The sequence below is a fragment of the Protopterus annectens genome, chromosome 4.part0 (genome assembly GCF_019279795.1).
Source record: "Protopterus annectens isolate FY-2018-M chromosome 4.part0, PAN1.0, whole genome shotgun sequence".
NCBI lineage: Eukaryota > Metazoa > Chordata > Ceratodontiformes > Protopteridae > Protopterus > Protopterus annectens.
Window position 1 is genome coordinate 1,696,264,831 of NC_056733.1, and position 13,475 is coordinate 1,696,278,305.

The following is a 13,475-nucleotide window of genomic DNA, read 5'->3' on the forward strand; positions in this document are numbered from 1 at the left end:
ATCAAACAATAACTATAACAGCTTCACTCTACAACCTGTTCATATGGACATGATTAAAAAGCTTCTAAAAAAAAGAAAACCCACAACATTAGCCACAGATAATACAAAGGATGACTTTCTGAGAATTGCTGCAGATGCAGTAGTCATTCTTATTAACAGATCTATAAATCTAGTCCCAAAAATCTGGAAAATTTTCCATATAATTCCACTTCACAAAGGAAGTAATTTAAAAGAACTGACAAATTATCTCCCCATCACCATTTTTCCACCCCCATCTATAATCCTAGAGAGGTGTAAACATACTCAAATCATGGAACACCTAAATACTCACAAACTTCTGTCTAATACACAACATGGATTTCAGCCAGTTCCTAGCACCTCCACAGCCCTGTCATTCACAGACATACTTAATAACCACCGAAACAATGGAAACTTTGTATCTGCAATCTTTCTGGACCTCTCTAAGGCATTCAACATAGTTACACACATGAAACTTATTAATGTTCTATCTGATCTAAATCTCAATGAACTTACTATTGCCTGGTTCCAAAGATATCTATCCAGTCGACAGCAAGCAGTGCAATGGCAGACCTTTCCCCTGTATTTTCAATTACTCTGGATGTTCCCCAAGGCTCTATACTTGGGCCCCCTACTGTTCCCTATTTTCAGTAACAACCTTCATACTGCTACAGTACATGTTCATAGGTTCATAGGTTCATAGGTAGGTACTAGCCTATCGGCCCAAGGGCCTACATAAGCCTAGCCAACAAGGTTCCCTAGCTTGCGCCACCCAAGAAAGTTATTTTCCTGTGCCACTGTTGAGCAGAGACACAGAAGTGATCCCCGGGGTGTATTTCCTATTTCCCATCCACTCATCAAGATTTTTCTTGAAGAGTGCTAATGAAGAACTTTGCTTGACATAGATGGGTAGCCTGTTCCAGAGTATGGGAAGTCTCTGGGATAGGAATCTATCCCTCCAGCATGTCCTGTTTATTGTGGTGACAAGGTTTAGGTCCCTAGAGCATTTAGCTAGGAGGGATTGGGATTTCTTTAGGTGTAGCACATTCAGCAGCTCTGGGTTTGACACAGCTTTATATGTTAGGCAGAAATCACCTCGGAGTAGGCGATATGCTACGGAGTAAAGCTGGAGTTTTTTGAGACGGTCAGTGTAGGGCATTTGTTTGAGTCCAGTAATCCTCTTTGTGAGGTACTTCTGTGGCCTTTCCAGCTGCTGCAGATGTCTTGTGAGGTACATTCCAAAAGGGGCATTGTACTCTATAATGGGTCTAATGAGTGTCAAGTAGAGGGGAACGATGACCTCTTTTTTCCTGGATGAGAATCCTTTTATGATGAGGTGTGCCATACAGAAGGACTTCCTGACTACTGCCATCCAATATACAGATGATTCCACATTAATATGTGCTGCTTCTTCCCTTCAAGATCTTCATTCTCTAACACAAGCCTTCTTTCTTTCTGTCAAATCATGGCTCTCTAATTCCCAGCTTATTCTGAACCCTAATAAAACTAAACTGCTGATCTTCCACCTGACTAGATACACTCCACCATCTCCCCCATTCAATATCACATCCAAAAACAACACCATTATCTCACCTGTCACCCACAATAAACTAGTGGGGTTTGAAATCAGTTGTAATTTGAGATTTGATACTCACATCTCCCAAGCCATAAAGAAGGTCCACAAAATACTGGGTGCACTATACAGAAAAAATAGCTTGCAAACACCTCCTCACAACACTTACCTATGCTTCTCCTATTCTCACTAATCAAAGAAAAACAGACATCGCAAAACTTGACTCATGTTGTAATAAAATTGCCAGGTTTGCTACAGACACTCCTTATAGGTATCACCACTACATAGCTATAAAGTGACTTAAATGCTTAGAATTACCACAACTCATCCTTTATAACTAACTTACTCTAGCCCATAAAATTCTGTATCACCCCCAAAAAAACTGTTCTAAAAACTTAATTCATCCCTACACCAGTAACAGAGTGCTACACTCCAATAATAAACTCCTCCTGGATGTAGCTAAAGGCAATAATACAGCAGGTGAATCCCTCTACTTAAATTTTATAACCAGAAAATGGAATTCATTACCCACCAACTTAACAAATACAACCTCAGTAACACAATTCAAAAATCTTTAAAAGCTCATCATGCCAACACATGGCTCTACTCTTGTGCCACTCCTGGCTAGCAACAATGCATAATATAATGCCTTCCTCCTTTCTTTCCTCAACTATTTCTAAGACTTTATGTCTGTTTCCCTGACATATATAATACAAGGAATGTCCTATATCTCTCAGACATAGGAGTCGCTATACTTCTTACAGTATAGCCACTGTTACCAGTAACTTGATACCATCCCTTACTTGTAAAACTGTATAACAATGATTACTATGAATGAAACTTGTATTTTATTGTAACCTTTCCTGTATCATGACACTTTCCCTAAATTGTAAAATTATATATATTAACTTCTGTGTATGAATATTGTGTATCCTTCATTTATTGTAATAATTATTGTTCATAATCATGGAGCTTTTCTTCCCAGGCCCCTGCTGAAAAAGGACTTGTGTCCAGTCAGACTTCCCCAGTAACCAAATGTTAATTAATTAATCAATGGCATTGATCGTAGACTAGCAGAAGGAGAAAGTAATATTGAATTTATTTTTAAACATAAATTCTTGGAAAAACTGGATGATCTAGAAAATAGAGAAAGGCGAAACAACATCAGAATTTATGGTGTTCTTTCTTTGGGTATAGAGAGGGCTCACAGATCGTTAGCTACAATAATTTCGAACAAACAACAAAAACATTCTTCTACTCCAATATCTATAATAGTTATATTTATCTCCTGTCAAGACAAAGACTTAATTATAAAAACAGCTTGGTCTGCTTCACCTATAAAAACAGAAGATACTGTTATTCGATTTGACAGTGACTACTCTTCTTTGGTAGTTTCAAAAAGTTAAGCATGTATTCTCTTTCTACAGAGCCTAAACATGCATTTGCTCTACCCTGCAAAATTAAGGTTGTTTTTATCAGCTAGACACAAAACTTTTGAATCCTTAGAAGATGCAGTTTCGTTTGTTCAAAAGAATAATCTACTTAACACTACAGAAGAGATGGATTGGAGTTCATCATTGAAAAGACAAGCTACAAAAAGTGGTTGGAGAGTAAAACAGAAGAATAAAAAGCTTAGAAACAATTGAATATTTTATTTCATTTATTCTATATATTTTATACTTTACCATGAAACAAAACTTTAAAATATCTTCAGAAAGATAATAACCCATTTTGATAATATTTTTTATTAATTTTAATAATTTAACTAAGCATTAATTATATGATATTATCAGTATGACTGGTGTGTGAGTGATGTATTGATTATGTTTAGCTACATATAATAGATCTGGATATGGTTGTTTCACAGGACAATGGTTATTCTTATAGTAAATTAAAATATACAAATAATAGCTTTTGTAAATAAAGTGACATTGTATGCTTTTATGTTTAAAAAGTATTTACAAAGCTTAAATAGGCTGAATTATATATATATATATATATATATATATATATATATATATATATATATATATATATATATATATATATAGATATATATATATATCGGAAGTTTTACTGAATAGTATGGATGTTTTGGTCTCTATTTTTCTTACTGTTCATTTAAACTGATAGCCATTACAGGCATCTGTTAAAGTTATTACTTCTGAGATAGAGCTTGACTGAGTGTTTCAAAGTTCTATTTGTTCTAAAAATCTTATTTGTTTCCCACTTAAGACTCTAACTTTTCTAGATTGAATGTAATATGAAACAGCCATAATCAATGTTGCAAATTTAGAGATCAAAGGTTGTGATTGTTGATGAATTTGTGAGTGTCTAAATATTTTAATAAAAGCATTTTTTGTTTGTTTTTATAAGTTTAAGAATATTGGTTTATGTTGTTGTAGAGGGGTGCCCCTCCCGTATGCCCAGTAACAAGGCCCACCCGACATCCAGAGATGGGTATGAATCTTACTGAATATTTATGGAGAAGTGATTATAAACATTCATCGGGTATTTGGAACATTAGCTCAGGGAGATAAATACTGAGCTAAATAGCAAAGTAACTGAAAACAAATGTTCAGTTAATGCAATAAAAATCAAACTAGCAATGCACTAATATGTGTTTACAGTTAAAAGAAAAGCCCTGTACTGCATTCAGACCGACTTTGATTAGTGAATGCACAGTGGAGCTAAAAAAATCAAAATAAGTGTATATAGAGGTTATTTTTAAACAGTATGAGAGAAAGTGCAGAATTATGAAAACAGCTTCATGATTGTAAAGATTAGGATTCACCAATGATGTGCAGCAGCAATCCTGACCTGCCCATGACATATACATCAATACAAACTTCATTTGCTGCTCTGTCGGAGAACAAACTCATTCATGCCTATAGCACATATTTTTATATACTCCCCTATAATTTGTTAATCTAGGCTGTGCTGCAGTGGAGATACTAATTACTGTTTTGTCACTTTACTTTCTATTCTTATTTCCTTATTTATGTTAATATTTTCATGAGTAAGACAAGTATACTATTGATGTGCACAGTATGAATTGTTATGATGGGAGACAAAAACACATTGCCATAGTCCATGCATAGTGAACAGTCTTAGTGACATTGTTAGTTCTTTGTTACTTTTAGCATTTATGAAGCTATACAATGTTTCTATATGTAAATTAATATTTCCAAAACCCAGTAACTTATGAACCGTTCAACTGAATCAGGTGAAACCTTTGGTGATATTAATAAAATTGCCATTGATATTTGTACTTTAATTTGTATACCCTGAGACATAGTCAGTATTATTTATACTGTTAATTATACAAATAAACAATTTTAATATTTCCATAAATATCTCCATAAACAAGCACATGTGCATTTCACATAAACTCAAATATGATTGAACGAAATTCCTCTAACACTATATGTATTGCCTATGTTGAACAGTTTCCATGAGCTGAAAAGTTGTTTGGAAAATAGTAAACAAATTATAATAATTCAGTGTTTTTGTACATTATAACATATTATAGTATGAATTTAAAGATTGCAAATGCACTATTACGACTGTACAGAAGACTTTTTTGACTGAAACCTTTGCTGTTCATACCTTTTAAACCAGCATTTACAGTTCAAGAAATATTACACTTTGTTTTGTTTACACAAAATAATTTTTCAGAAAGTGCACTGGCATGTATGAATAAGTGTTGACAGCAAGAACCATAACATTCTATAGTTCAGAAATAATAAATGGGGAGATAAATGTCAAGTACAGTACATGGTAACCATGTACAGGGCTGACTTCCATACCTGTCAATCAACTACCAATGCATGGTACTCATAAACATGGTAATCATATTAAGAATACCCAAACTTATATAAACTGAAGCAGTATAGTGTTTTACACTTACTTATACCTTTACAATAATAATGATGCAGTCATTAAGATAGGTTTTGAATACTATTGCTGCTGCAAATTTGCATGGCAAATATGTTAAATACAGGTAGATGTCAAGCTTTCAGATAGTTCTGGAGAGCAGTTTCATACTATAGTATACATATATATATATATATATATATATATATATATATATATATATATATTTACCTCCCTTCACACATCATGGCTATCAGTGCTAAATTTGGCAGTAAAGAAACTGCAGCCTATAATTGGATTTGTTTGTTGGCATAGTTTAATATTCAAATGTATGCAAGCATGTAAACATTATTTTGTTCTTATTTTATTAACTTAATTCATGTAACAAATATAATCAAAACAATGTGTTTGTAATAGTGAGGTTTCTAGGGCTGCATGATTACAAATGCAGTATGTTACTGATGAAATAATTTCAGAGATAAGGAAAGAAAAAAGAAAAAATCATATTCGTTTTAATTATTTAACAAATATTTACATTTATTTAGGAGATGTAAATACATATAACTGATGAATGAGTGGTGATTTATTAACAATTAATTATGTGGAATAAATTTAAATATGGTAGAGTTATAGGATAGTGATTAATTTATATAAAGTTAACATACAAATAACAGTTTTGTGAATATAGTGAACATATATGCACTTATAGTTTTATATTAAATGGATATGAATACATATATCAAAATGTTCTTCGATAAATATAGAAGTTCTTCCTTTTATTTTCTGTTTCAAGCAACCTTATTAAATAGTTATTGTAATCATCTGTTAAGGTTATAATATCTAAACAAAGTTTAGATGTATTAAAATTCCATGTCTTAGATCACTTATTTATTTCCTGCTTCAGTTTTGAGCCCTTTTAGATATATTTAGAAGGATTTGAATATGTCACTGTCACATCTCTAGAGATTAAAGACTGGTGCATTTTGTAAGTCTCCAGGTTTTCAGCCTCAAACAGCAGAGTACCATACGTCACTGGAATATAATTATTTGAAGAAGATAAATCTGTGTGTGAGTGAGTAGTATGGATGATCTACAGCAGCAGGGTTAGCCACCCACTGTTATAAACCTTGGCTTGAGATGATTGTTACTGTTGAGGTGACACCCTGACCCCATGTGCAAAAATGGGAAAAAAGGGTTGAGGATGGATGGATGGATGGAATCATAATTTACTTGCAGTTGAAAGACAAAGGTTGTCTGTGGTGTTTTCTCAAAAGATGATCATTCTGGCCCTGAGAATTTGATCTAAATCATCTTATTCCTCTACATTTCTATTGGTTTTAAATGTTGATACATTGTTTTGAAATATTTCTACAAAAATTATACCTGTGCATTAGATATTAATAATTAGATTGGTACTAAATTATTTATAGATGTCTGTTTTATTGTAATTGCTTTGAAATTAGTCATATATTAATGCTTACTTCTTATTTATATATTTGCAATTAAGTTGTTTGATATTAATATATAGAAGTGGCAAAAATGATAGATTAGATCAGAGAACTTTATTAACTTAGATTAAAGTGGGTGGTTTAAATGAGATTTCTGATCAAACTAGGAACAAACTGTTCCATGATGGGTTCTGTATCTATGGTGAGGTTTGTTTTAGATAAGTTACTTTTGGGCTTTAACTCCATATTGAATTGTATAAATGCTATGATTATTGAGAGACCATCTCATCTTTTTAGAAATAGATACTTAGATTTTATAAGGAAATTACAAAATAAGTATGATAATTTTTATTTTGTAGTCTTAATTTTAACATGACTCAATTAAAACACATTTCATTGAATATAAATGGTTGAAATAATAGCTCTAAAAGAGGGAATTTACTTAAATATTTAAATACACAAAAAGCTCATATATTTTTTTTACAGGAAACACATTTAAGATGATATTGCTTGAATGGAATCTAAAGGCTATAAAGTAATTTCAAGCTCACAGTTTAGAACAAAAAAGACGTGGCACTGCTAGTCCATGGAACATAGTGCTATAAAGCCTAATGTAAAAGAGATATAGTCAGATAAAAAATGGAGTGCTGTACATTGTGGTTATTGAATTACAGAAAAAATATACTTTAGCAAATGTATATTGGATTCCAGGATTTGGAGGTAATTACTCAAGAAAATTTGATTTTGGCTGAAGACTTTAATTGTTTATTGAAAAGTGAAGATTCTACTTCCCAGAGAAAGTTTAGATGTCCAGCTCCTGCTAAAACTTTAAAAATGTCATTGATACTTTACATCTAAAAGATATTAATGATTTTACAACTACAAATTCATTGATATATTACCCATTATTCATATAGATTTGGTGCACAAACTAAAATAGATACAGTGTTTATGTCTAATGAACTGATAACCAAAACTGAAAAAGTTATAACAACATCATGTCCTTTGTTGGATCATAATGCTATAACATTTATTATCAAATTTAAGACAAATAGATTAACTCCTCATAATAGAATTCCAGCATATAAAACAAAGTTGAAAGAATTCAAAAAATGTTTCTAAAAGAAATACAACAATTATTATTTTAATAATAATAAAGAAGTTTCTGATATCATTTTATGGGAAATTTAAAAGCATACATCTATGGTGAAATATATCATTGGTATATACATAAAAGCCAGGAATGGGAAAATAGCTTTAGAAGTTACAAATTGAAATTGATAATCCTAAGATACTTATACAGAATGGGACTAAAATGTAGGGTATAAACTTATTGATTTAAACTTAAAATATGCAGAAATCTAAAACCAGAAAAAAATAATCTAGAGAAATATAAATTACAAACATACTCTTTGACTTCAATAAGATTACATAAATTAGTGATCAGATCCAAGAAAATTAATAAATCTAACCATAATATTATTTTTAAATGAGAAGAAAAAATACTGCAGATCTAGAAGATATATTAGAATGGTATAGAACTTATTTTTAAAACTTAAATACATTGAATAATACAGGAGAGCAAGAAAATAATATGAAAGTATTTCTAAGTAAAAATATTAAGAAAAAAATAAATTTAAAGCAAATAAAAATAGAAAAGCATATACTTTGACAGATATTAAAGAATAAATAAAAAAACAAAAAAACATCAGGTAATGATGCGATTATTCCTGAAATGTATAAATTGTTCCCAAATGAACCATTAACTATTTCATTAAAGGTTTTTACAGAAGTTAAAATTAATGCCAATATCCCACCTTCTTGGAAGTATACTTTAGTATCGCCTAACATAAAGCAGGATAAAGATTCAAAACAGTGCTCTTTATATAGATCACTATCACTTTTGAATACAGATTATACAGTCTTTATGTCAATTCTAGTAAATAGAATAATACAAATGTTACATATCTTAGTAGATGATGGTCAAACTGGATTCATCTTATGTAGACAAACACAAAATAATATTGAAAGAATCATTTCATAACTAGACTATGTAAGTAAAAGAAAGAATTATGAGTTATAAGTTTAAATTTAAACAAAGCAATTGACTCAGTAAATTGGCTGTATTTAGCTGATACCCTTAAAGAATATATTTTTTCAAGAAATTTCATATTTAATTATATGTTTTATATAAAAATTCTTATGCTTATGTTGCAATGGGTTCATATTTTTCAAAATGATTTAAAGTAAATAAAGGTACAAAAATGGATGTCCTCTTTCACCTTTAATTTTTGCCTTGATTATAGAATCATTAGCTAATTTTATTAGAATTAATAAAAATTGTAGGTTTTGCGTTAATGGATTCATATTCTTTTAAAATACTTTTGGCAGATGACATTTTATCAACAACAGGAAATATAGAGTCATCAACAAAAGCATTAATATGCTCATTACATTACTTTGTAAAAGTATCAGGCCTAATGTTTAATAATAATAAAACAAAAGCATTACTACTTAATAAAAAAACTAAATAATACGTTAAAAAATAATGTTGATTTTGATTGGAATAATGACCAAAGGAAATACTTAGGTATGACCTAAATGACTAATTGTAAAGATATAGTTTCATCAAATTTTGAATGCATTATAAAAATATCACAATGTTAATAGCCACATGAAATATTTTTTTTTTACTTTGGAGGAAAGATTAATTTTAATTAAAATGATAATCTAACCAAAAATACTATATGTTATTCAAAACGTAATGATCACTCCTCCTATAATATATTTAATGAGAATTATTACTATTCTAAAACAATTTTTTGGTACCCTAATAAATCTAGAATATCTTTCAAACATCATATAACAAATTCTGAAGATAGGGGAATTGGTTTTCCAGATACAGAATACTATATATTATCCTCAGTTTTTAAAATAGTAATTTTATGGTTAAATAAGCCCTACTCAGCAAAATGGAAAACAATATACAAGTATATATGGGTTGAAATGGATACAAATATTTCAAAGCTTCACAATCAAGCTTTGTCAATTAATTTTATTTAGTTAACAAAGAATGTTTTTAATAACCTTAAAATAAGAAATTCTAATTGCATTAATAATAGTTTAAACACTTTTATAAATGTTATTTATAAAAAATCTGATTAAAAGGCTTGGAGATTTACATTATTTCCTATAGCTTTTACAAAGGATTATATAGATTCTTCCAATACAAATATGATGCTGATCTTAAGAAATAAAGATATATAATTTTTTTAGAATCAATTATTAAATGAAACAAAATACATGTGAATAAAAACAGCGTCCGGAGAACAAAGTACCTCAATTGAAAAAAAAACGTCCAATAGTCCAGCAGCAATAAGGTAACAAACATGGTTCTGGTACACAAACTTTATTAAATAAAACAAGAAAAAAATCATAGTAAGCATTTTCACGACTAACACAGACACTTCATTAGACTTAACTGCACATGCTTTAACTGCTCCTTATATACAAAATATGTGCTGCTGGATTATTAAACAAAAATACATACTTTAGAATATTTAGTAAAAATATTTGATTTTGATCCAAACATTTGGCTTACAATACAAATTAACAGACAATATTTAGTATCTAAAATAGGATGCATAACAGACTCTAATAAAAAAATACTTTCCAGGTCTTAATGAATATTTAATAACTGTAGAACTTATTTAAATAATAATAAAAGGTGCATATCAAATACTTATAAATTAATAAAACCATATAGATTAAATATCAAAGACCTCTTTATCAGTTAAATAATAAAACTATTTCAGATTCTAATAAAAAGTGATTTTAAAGTCACCTGGAAATACTTCAATGTCTGTAGCCTGGAAGATATTTTCACGGAAATGTTTACATAAAGCCTATACTACTCCACATAAAATTTAAATTATGTACAAGAAACATAATATTAAGTGCTGGAGATGCAATTCTAGTTCAAAAGCAGATTGGCAACATATGAATTTTGACTGTGAACATTTCTGGGAAAATATTAATTTATTTATGCAAACATTATGGTCTGATAATTTTAAATTAACTAAATCTTTAGTAATATTTAATTTTCTAATTCCTTAGGTTATTCCTGAATCACAATATCATCTTATTTGGAATATTTTTGCAACGACTAGAAACGTGGTCACTAAAAATTGGAAGAATTTACATACTCCCTGAATTGTTGAATTTACAAATATTGCAAAGACTGTTTGTTATAATGAATTACATGTTATTGAGATGAGAAGTAATCATAATAATTCCAAGTGAAATAGTTGGTTGAAAGTAGAAAGTTTACTGGAAAAATATTTAGTGAATGTTGATTTTTTTTCTCTACTTAAAAAAATAAAAAAATTGTTTATATATGTTATTTTGACTGAATATGGACTACTGCAAATAGTTACTTTGTATGAAATTTAAATGTAATTTGTTAATATTTTTAAACATTAAAAATAAAAAAAAAACTAAATTGTATATATGGTTTACCTTCATAACATAGTATCCCAGTTTGTTGACTCTAAAAATTCCCTATCAGACTTCTTCTTTAAACTATTCAGCCTCTCCACTGGCTATGTATGGAAATTCTGTCAGGCCTGTCAGGCAGAGTAGTAATGTATTTCCACAAGGCAGACCCCATCTGGGACTCTGGCAACTATAGACTTATCAGCCTCAGAAGCGTCATTTACAAAGTGGGTGAATGCATCTTCCTGGATCTCATAAAGAGACATAGAAGACCTGCAATTCTTATACCTTAATCACGTCAACTTTGCAAGAGTTTGATCATGCAAGTCTAGTTGACTTCTTCCAAAGAGTCACAGAAGCACTAGATCAGGGTAACTCAATCCATACAGGTGCTTAACCTTGATATACTGCCCCACTCCTCATCTCTTCAAGTGAAATGTTAAAAAAAAGTTAGACCCACACATCCTCACAAAAAAAGATTTATGTTAGAAATCCTACAGCCTTCCTAGATAGGTTGATCCATGTCTCTAAAGAAAAAGGACTTTTGGTTTTTACTGTAGCAAGCCAATCAGTTTTTATAGCCAGATACATGCTCTTCAGCTCTTCAAATAAATATACATGAAGCACTGAAGTAACTTAATAGACTGCAGAACTGCATTTCTCAATTGTGCCCATAACACTTTGTGCATGGGAGGCTGCCCCTTTACCCCACCCTTGCTATGCTTTTGAAAATCTCTATGGTATTATCAACAAATTGATTAATCTCAGCATAAATCCTTATATAATCTGTTAGATTACCAGCCAGCTCACTAATAGACATCAGTCTATTAGACTTAATGTGACAGTATGCTCCAAGAGACATTCTCCAGTGCTGTATCCCAGGGTGCTGTGTGGGGCCAAATTTGTTTGGAAAATAATTCTCTGATATCAAGTCTAATGCTAAAAGCCTCTGGCTAATCAAGTTCACTGATGATTTTAAGTTTGAAGCCAACATTAACTGCCTTGGAGTCATGCAGATCTTCTAAGTGACTCTAAGTCAAAAAATCTCATGGTGTCCAGATCAAACTGAACATCAAAAAAGGTAACATCACACTGTTTAGGAAAAAGGAGCTGTCACATATGTGCCACATAAATGACACTCCCTTAAAATAGCCACTAACATTAGAAATCTAGGTACCTGTGTACATAATGAACTCTCTCTCTGGCCTCCATGTATCTACTATTATTAGGAAGGCCTTCTACCATGCCCAACATATTACTAAGTGTATCTCCTTTCAGTCAAAAGAGGTCATCCTTCTCTACTCATCCATCATCAGGCCTATACTCAAATATAATATGCCCTTTGGTACCTACCTGTCCAAACTCCTAACTCAACGTAAAGGCTCTGGTGTTTGTTCTCTAAATAATCTTAGGTATGAGTTCCTTATGTTTCCCTGAGCATCTAAAAACCCTGCTTATCTTGTCTGTCTCCTACAGAATTCTATGGGGCAAGCTATGTGTGTCCTACAAAGTAATAAATGATTTAGTACTGCTACACATCTGCAAAAGGAGTAGTAATACAAATACAAGATGACGGCACCTAAATCTATAGTGCAACATAAACAGGACTTCTTTGGATGATATATATCTCTTCCAAAGAATTCAACACTTCTGGAACAAAGTTGATTTTTGCAAAGTAAAACAATTCCCTCAGTAGCCTCAGCTCTAACTTAGGTGAATGGATAGGAAATTGTAACTTTACACCAGATCTTGCCACCCTATCCCTTACAGATATGGGAAATAACTAGTTTGCTGTGCTAGTGGAATTGCAGTGGCTAGATCTCAAAAGGCTCAACTGGTCTATTGCCTAGTAGTAAAATTATGAACCTGTTAGTATGCATATTTGTGTCCATATGTGTGTTTGTGAGTATGTGCATATCAGCGCGTGTGTGTGTGTTTGTTTGTGAGTATGTGCATATCAACGTGTGTGTGTGTGTGTGTGTGTGTGTGTGTGTGTGTGTGTGTGTGTGTGTGTGTGTGTGTGTGTGTGTATACAGGTCTCCATCAGAAGAGCAAGTCAACAGAAA